Source organism: Lithobates pipiens, unplaced genomic scaffold (assembly GCF_037356315.1).
Source record: "Lithobates pipiens isolate NorthernLeopardFrog02 unplaced genomic scaffold, aLitPip1_a1.2 Scaffold_8, whole genome shotgun sequence".
In the NCBI taxonomy this organism is placed as follows: domain Eukaryota; kingdom Metazoa; phylum Chordata; class Amphibia; order Anura; family Ranidae; genus Lithobates; species Lithobates pipiens.
Genome location: NW_027507903.1, coordinates 622,614,169 through 622,622,914, shown reverse-complemented (window position 1 = coordinate 622,622,914; position 8,746 = coordinate 622,614,169).

Genomic DNA, 8,746 nt, shown 5'->3' with positions numbered 1-8,746 from the left:
CATTTTAGGAGGGAAGTTTCAGGAAAAAAAAACTTACATTTTAAATGAAGAACTTTGAAGCAAAATAAGGGTGAGTGCCCATCAATGCAGCCTCACCATTGCCCATCTGTATCCTGATCAATGCCTATCTGCAGCCTCACAATTGCCAATCAATGCAGCCTGATCAATGCCCATCTGCAGCCTCACAATTGCCAATCAATGTAGCTTGATCAGTGGCCATCTGCAGCCTCACAATTGCCCATCATTGCAGCTTGATCAATGCCCATCTGCAGCCTCACCTTAGATTTCTGCTGCCTTGGAGGGGACAGGGATGGGGCGGGATGAGTGCTGTCAGATTACATACAGAGCAAATTAGTTTAATCGGCAGCCTCTTTAATACAAAGTTCTATGATAGACACAACACTGTTCCAATGCCGGCTTAGGAGATGGGACTTCCTACTAGAGAGGCCGCTGGGTAAACAGGAGATTCTCGCTGTATGTAATCTGATGGCACTCGTATCGCCCCCCGCCCCCCCAGGTTCCCTCCTAGGCAGCCCAAATTGCAGTATCAGCGTATAACACGCACATACTATTTGCACCCGATTTTCAGGGTGAAAAAGTGAGTGTTATATGCCAATAAATACAGTACGTAATGATTAAAGATGAGATTCAGTTTCGGATCTAAAATAGGTTTGAAATGAACCCAACCCTTCCATGGCTAACTAATATGTACTTTCTGGTCTTTTAGCTTAGATGAGTTGGCTTAGAGCTGTGGTGCCCAGCATACAGCCTGAGGGCCTCATGCAGCCCTTTGGTATATGATATGCGGCCTTCAGACCTCAGGAGTCTTTATTGGTAACATTGATTTGGTAAAAGAGTTGATCTCTACTAGCATCACGTAACATGTTCCCAGTTTTGAATTGCCTTTTGCAGCACATCCCCAGCCACAAATGTAGCATTTCCAAATTCTCTGACCCTTATTTCCTTTATTAGGTTTCAGTTTTCAGTGATCACAAGCAGTTAAACCCTTAATCTAGGCTCACCTGTAGGGCCAAGAAATATCTCCTAAACCTACACGTTTAGGAGATATTTGCCGAAATACAGGCACCGCTGTCTACGGCGCATGCGTTATAGACAGCGGTGTGCAGGTGCACTGAGCGTGCCGCTGTTAACGGCGATATGCCGTGAGTAGCGGCTCCCGAGCGCATGTGCGGGAGTGATGTAATCGCGGCTCCGTCGAATGACAGCGCCGGAGCAGCGAGACCCACCAAGAAGATGGAGGCTCCGTACACAAGGGGACAGCGGTGACTTCGCTGGCTCCTGTGTCAGGTAAGTGACACATAATGGACTACTATGCGATACATAGTAGTCCATTATGCTTTACCTTTGCAGGGATTTAAAGAGGAAGTAAACCCATCAGGGTTTACGTCCTCTTTAAATATATTGAACATTATGCACAGCCCTTTTATCTCATGGGCCACATTTGAGGCCCCCTTTAGCTCATAAGTTGACAACCTCTGGTTTAGAAGGTCCAAGAATGTGGTCTTTGTTATGTACCAGTCCTCTCACTATAAAAGAAAAAGAGAGGTTCCCAGCAGCCATTTGTCAGTGTGTGTTGGAATAGTTTAGGGTGAGCTAATAGTTTGATAGTCTGTGTGTAGAGAGAGTTTATTGCTGCTATACTGTGCAGTGATCTGCTACATTGTGCTATATTTCTGTGGAATAAAGTCTGTTGGCCTGCATATTCTTGGGTACCTTTTAATTTTTTTGTTTTATTCAGGCTTTTATTTATTACATGTAGACTTGAGATGACTCTGTCAGAGCCACCCTTTCTTTGCAGAAGTGTGTCTGTGTGTGAATGAAAGTCTCCAGGCACCGTTTTCCCCAAAAGAGGATGGAGAGTGTATCGGGTCCACCACCTGTCCTACTCCTATCATCCGTGTCAGTCCATACTAGTCCAGTCCCCGATGTGCAATGCCTTATCACCTCCATCCACCCCCGTAGCGCGCAACCCCCAGCATGCAATCACCTATGAAAATGGTTGTGTTTGGATGTGTGCAGGAGCATTCAAACAGAGCAAATAGCTCTAAATTCTTACTGCTTAATGCCATTGACAAAGCATCAAGAAGAATAGTCTGGGCCATGGTGACACAATTGGTGAGAGAGCAAGCATTCTGAACACCTACTTCCTACACTTCCCCCCATCACCTTACCGGTCTCTCTTCTTTTTCCCCCCTCCCTTCTCTCTTCCCCTCTCACACCACCATCCCCTCCTTCTCTTGCCCCATTTCTCCCTCCACTCCTCTCTCCCCCCTGTTCTCTGCACATCCCCTTTCCCCCCACCCCCTCTCCCCCCTCCCCTCTCTTTCTGTCCCCCCTCTCTCTTCCCCTCATTCTCTATGTTTCTCCCCTTGTCTCTTTCCCCGTTCTCTCTCTTGCTTTTTCTCCCCTTATCTCTCTCTCCCTACTTCTCTCTTTTCCAGCTTCTCCCACTCTCCCCTTCTTTCTCTATACCTCTATTTATTTCTCTCTCTATCGCCCCAACCCCCTTTCTCTCTTCTTCTGCCCTTCTCTCCCGCTATCTCTCCCTATGTATTTCTATCCCTTTCTATCTATTTCTCTCTTTCCCTATCTCTCTTTATCTCGCTCCCTCACTCCCCCATTTCCTCTTTCCCTTTTATTCACACCCTTTTCCCCTCTCCCACACCCTCTCACCTTCTCTTTCTCTTACCCTTCTGTCAATCTCCCTACACTTCTCTCTGCCTTGTTATCACTCCTTCCTTTCTCTCTCCTTTTCCCCTCTGTCCTTCAATCTCTGTCTGTTCCTTCTCTCTTTCTCTCTCTCTCTCTCTCTCTGTTCCCATTTTCTCTCCTCCTTCTCTCTCTCTCCCCCTTCTCTTTCTCACCCTTCTAATTAAAATGCAAATAAGCCTTATTGGTAGGACCAAATACATTTTAGCATTCGGAATAGAAAGAACTCGCTGCTCCAGGTGAGGTGGATATATGCCTAATGGAACCTCCTTATGTTTGCCAGCCCTGACCCGGCTAAGGTGGGTAATATCGAAATAAGAAGCAATGGCTGCACATCGGGTGGTTCCAAAAGCCATTTATTGAATACAGTGTGGTCACACCAGGGGACATCAAGACACACTCTTAGTAGACATATTTCACACAGTGCAATTGTGTTTGATCAAGCTGTTTTCACCATTGGCTCCTCTTCTCCCAGTAGAATTCTGAATTTCTTATTCTCTTCTATAGAACTGAAGTCTGAAATGAGAACAGAGAGTCTCCGGAATGAGAGAACTTCTCTGGAAGTGAGTGTCCTTCACTGTTGAGTACTTGGGACAATGTAGCAGGAAGTAGACCTCATCCTCCGTGACCCCCTGGTCACATTGCTGGCACAGTCTATTTTCCTTGGACTTGTAGGTCTGTCTGTGTTGTGCTGAATCAAGTTCCAGACTGTGGAGGCTCAATCTGTACAAGCTCAGGATCTGTTTGTCTTTGGGCTTTTGTAGCACCTCCAGGTATGATGTCAGTTTGTAGACTCTCTGTAATGACTGGTAAGTAGTTAGTTTCTTGGAGTTTGTTGTTTCATTTCTATATTCTTTGAATTTTTTTTTCTTTGTAATCTCATTATTAGAACTTGGCTGTTCTAAGGAATGAAATAGAACAATGTGGATGGCTAGATTCACCCCACTAATTGGACTATAGGCGAATAAGAAGTGGAGAATATACAGCACCAAAGCATATATTAACCTGAGTCTGTGCTGGGGGGGGGTCTGTATTGAGGGGTTTGTGATGGGGGGTCTGTACTGAGGGGTTTGTACTGTGGGCATCCATCTATACTGAAGGTTCTGTGCTAGGGAGGTTTGTTTGTGCCGGAGGGGAGTCTGTACTGAGGGTATTGTGCTGGGAGGGCTGTACTAGGGGGTTTGTGCTTGGGGGAGTCCGTACTGAGGGGTTTGTGCTGGGGGGACTGTACTATGGGGTTTGTGTTGGGGGGAGTCTGTACTGAGGGGTTTGTGGTGGGAGGGCTGTAGTAGGGGGTTTGTGCTGGGGGGAGTCTGCACTGAGGGGTTTGTGCTGGGAAGGCTGTACTAGGGATGTTTGTGCTGGGGGAGTCTGTACTGAGGGGTTTGTGGTGGGAGGGCTGTATAGGGATGTTTGTGCTGGGGGGAGTCTGCACTGAGGGGTTTGTTTGTGGGAGGGCTGTACTAGGGGGTTTGTGCTGGGGGGAGTCTGTACTGAGGGGTTTGTGCTGGGGGAGTCTGTACTGAGGGGTTTGTGCTCAGAGGGCTGTACTAGGGGGTTTGTGTTGGAGGGAGTCTGTACTGAGGGGTTTGTAGTGGGAGGGCTGTAGTAGGGGGTTTGTGCTGGGGGAGTCTGCACTGAGGGGTTTGTGCTGGGAGGGCTGTACTAGGGATGTTTGTGCTGGGGGGAGTCTGTACTGAGGGGTTTATGCTGGGAAGGCTGTACTAGGGGGTTTGTGCAGGGGGGATCTGTACTGAGGGGTTGGGGGTACACCTGACTAAGGGGTTTGTTCTAGGTGGGTCTTTGCTGAGGAGAAGGAGAGTGTTTATAGAGGGGTTTTTGCTTAGGGGGGGGGGGGGGGGTCAGTCTGTGTGTAATGGAATTAACTAGGGGCTAACAATAGTACAGAGTAATTGCAGTGATTGGCGCCAGACTGCCTGATATCCTGTTGCCAAACTTTGCCTTTATCCTAACCATTTTCTGCCTGTCGTTTATATCTGCATCTGATCGTCTGTTACCAAACCCGGCTTGTCTGACTACGCATTCAGTGTCTCCTCAGTTCTGCACCTACCAGCCTGATTCCTGTTTCTGTTTCCTGTTGCATCAGCTGAACTTACAACACCTGCCGTTTAAACCTGCTGGTCTATCCTGGTGACACATCCTCTGCACGGAAGACAATCCAGGCACCCATATACTGCCAGGCTCTTGCGGCCACTGTTGCAACACCCGGGCCCCGTGAACCGGGGTTGTACGAGGAAGCCTTTCCACTACACATCAGGCCCATCCCTCAGGTATGTGACACTGTACTGGGGGTTGAGTCTATCCTGAGGGGAGGGGTCAGTCTGTGCTGAGGGAAGGGGTCATTCTGTGCTGGGGGGTGAGTCTGTGCTGAGGGGAGGGGTCAGTCTGTGCTGGGGGGTGAGTCTGTACTGAGGGGAGGGGTCAGTCTGTGCTGAGGGGAGGGGTCAGTCTGTGCTGGGGGTGAGTCTGTACTGAGGGGAGGGGTCAGTCTATGCTGGGGGGTGAGTCTGTACTGAGGGGAGGGGTCAGTCTGTGCTGGGGGGGTGAGTCTGTACTGAGGGGAGGGGTCAGTCTGTGCTGGGGGGTGAGTCTGTACTGAGGGGAGGGGTCAGTCTGTGCTGAGGGGAGGGGTCAGTCTGTGCTGGGGGTGAGTCTGTATTGAGGGGAGGGGTCAGTCTGTGCTGGGGGGTGAGTCTGTGCTGAGGGGAGGGGTCAGTCTGTGCTGGAGTGGTGAGTCTGTGCTGGGGATGAGCCTTTGCTGAGTGATCTGTGTTTGAGAAGAGTCTGTACTGAGGAGTTTGTGATGGCGTAGTCCAAGAGGGCAAGCTAGGATTTAGGCATGTTAACGGAGATATGTACTGTAGGGCTGAGTAGGGAAGATTTCTACTGGGAAGAGGAGGTCATTTTTAGCTTTAGATGCTAAGGGCTTGTTTACACTAGCAATTGAGGGGAGGTAATACCCCATGGTTGAGCCTCTCTACTGAGGTATCCAGAGGGGGTCTCTCTGAGGAAGACCTCCTCCAAAGTGTTTCTCCAAGAATTATTTAATATGTACTCAGAAACCAGATTCCCTAAGGAAATTTTGATGGACCAAGGCAGGGCAGACCTTTTCAAGCTGAGATCAAACAATTGCATACATCTGTCTATCACCCACAGACAGATGGGTTGGTCAAAAAATTCAATAAAACATTCAAATCCATTCTCAAGATGGAGGTTGGTTCAGGTGTGGGTCAGGAGTGTCCTTTAGCATCTGTCTCTGTAATTTTCCATGTAAGTAAGCATTCAAATGAATGAGGCATGGATCTCGGAGGAATTCAACACATGTGACCAGTAGACCGTGTATATGTCTATAAACAATTTTTTTAATCAAGCACACAGACCTTCTTTCTTCATTTGGCTCACTTCCTTGTCCAAAAAAAGCACACCGTACTATATGCCCGTACCCTCCTCTTTGAAGAGGTTGAGCGGTGTCATATTTCTACTGGGGCTGCTTATTATGAGGGGCTCCCACCATCCCTGTGCTGTGCTGACATCCTCCTGGGGCTGTACCTCTGCTGTGCATATTATGAGGGGCTCCCACCATCCCTGTGCTGTGCTGACTTCCTCCTGGGGCTGTACCTCTGCTGTGCATATTTTGAGGTGCTCCCACCATCCCTGTGCTATGCTCATTATGAGGGGCTCCCACCATCCCTGTGCTGTGCTGACTTCATCCTGGGGCTGTACCTCTGCTGTGCATATTTTGAGGTGCTCCCATCATCCCTGTGCTATGCTCATTATGAGGGGCTCCCACCATCCCTGTGCTGTTCTGACTTCCTCCTGGGGCTGCTTATTATGAGGGGCTCCCACCATCCCTGTGCTATGCTGACATCCTCCTGGGGCTGCTTATTATGAGGGGCTCCCACCATCCCTGTGCTATGCTGACATCCTCCTGGGGCTGCTTATTATGAGGGGCTCCCACCATCCCTGTGCTATGCTCATTATGAGGGGCTCCCACCATCCCTGTGCTATGCTGACTTCCTCCTGGGGCTGCTTACGGTGCAGGTGTCAGTGCTGTATATCACGGTGCTGATGTCAGTGCTCTCTGTCACGGTGCTGCTGTCAGTGCTGTATATCATGGTGCTGGTGTGAGTGCTTTATGTCACGGTGCTGATGTCAGTGCTCTCTATCACGGTGCTGCTGTCAGTGCTGTATATCACAGTGCTGGTGTGAGTGCTTTATGTCACGCTGCTGATGTCAGTGCTCTCTATCATGGTGCTGCTGTCAGTGCTGTATATCACGGTGCTGGTGTGAGTGCTTTATGTCACGCTGCTGATGTCAGTGCTCTCTATCACGGTGCTGTTGTCAGATGACTCTATCACGGTGCAGGTGTCATTGCTGTATGTCACGCTGCTGATGTCAGTGCTCTGTATCACGGTGCTGCTGTATGATGACTCTATCACGGTGCAGGTGTCGTTGCTGTATGTCACGCTGCTGGTGATCATCTCCTGCACCCTCTTCTTTGCCTTCCCTGGTCCCTGACCTTCCCTCTCCTCCATTGCCTTCATGCGCTCCACAGTCCTGAATTGTCACAACAATTTCCCATATAAAAAAAGAATGCTTGTAGTTGTCGATCCCAGATTCACCTCATACATGTGTTATGTCATTGGCCATGTGGTGGGACTATGTTTGCACAGCTAATAATTATTTTGTGGCTGCAAATTTGACCTATAGGTTTGCGAAGTTCGCCTCCCATTGAAGTCAATGGGGCCCGCCGCGAACGTTCCGGTTCGTGAACTTTCGGCCGCGTTCACGGTCCGCGTTCACGAAACGTCCCGTCGGAAGTTCTTCCATCACTAATTTTCATGTATTCTGGTCTTCCCCTATAGTTGTGTCTATTCTATTAACAATTTGTCATTTATGCCCTCCACCAGATAATGTGCCCTTTGTGCTCTATACACCCCAGATGAAGGAGACCAAGATTGCTCCGGGTCTTTGAGCATCGTGGCCTACTTCATGTCATATGGGTGACCTTCTATCTATGATTGTCATTACTATTATGGATATCATTTGCATGTATTTTTAATTGTGCTTTGATTATTATACATGTTCTATTGTTGTGTTCAACATACATTTATATTTTGTGTGTTATAAATTTTGTTATATTTTAAATTTTGTTTTATTTTGGGGCAGCACAGTGGTTTGGGGCGGCACAGTGGTGTAGTGGTTAGCACTCTCACCTAGCAGTAAAAAGGGTCGCTGGTTCGTATCCCAACCACGACACTACCTGCCTGGAGTTTGCATGTTCTCCCTGTGCCTGCGTGGGTTTCCTCCAGGTACTCCAGTTTCCTCCCACAATCCAAAGACATGCAGGTAGGTTAATTGGCTTCTGTCCAAAATTGGCCCTAGTATATGAATGGGGACCTTGGATTGTGGGCTCCTTGAGGGTAGGGACCAATGTGAGTGTGCAATGTACAGGGATAGGGACAATTGTAGACACTCACTTAGGTTTAACTGGATGGACTGGTGTCTTTATTCAACCTTAGTAACTATGATACTATGAAAACTTGAAATTGTGTACGTGCCGTAAAAGTTCTAAAAATAGGGGGTTGTTCTCCCTGATTTGCTGTTTATGCAGGATGTGGCACAACACTACCACACACAAATGCTGAGTCATCATTTGATTTTACATTTAGTTGACAGCTGATGACTCAGTTGTTAAGGATGGGGCAGCCGTCTTCCTGGCCTCCTTCTTAACAACCAGATACATTTTTCATTGTACTAACATGCCGCAAATGTGCCACAGCCGCATACCAGTGTTGCTGTGGTGCATTACCATAGACTTGAATGGAAGGCGTTGAAAGGCTTCAAACACCTCCTGACTCGACATGAGTCTTCAATTTTGACGACATGATGCTAATGCGTCCATAACAACAGATGAGTCATCAGCTGACAGCTGAATGTAAAAAACAAGCATTGCCGGTAATAAAAAAATCTTAGAAAAGCGAGCATGCAGCCC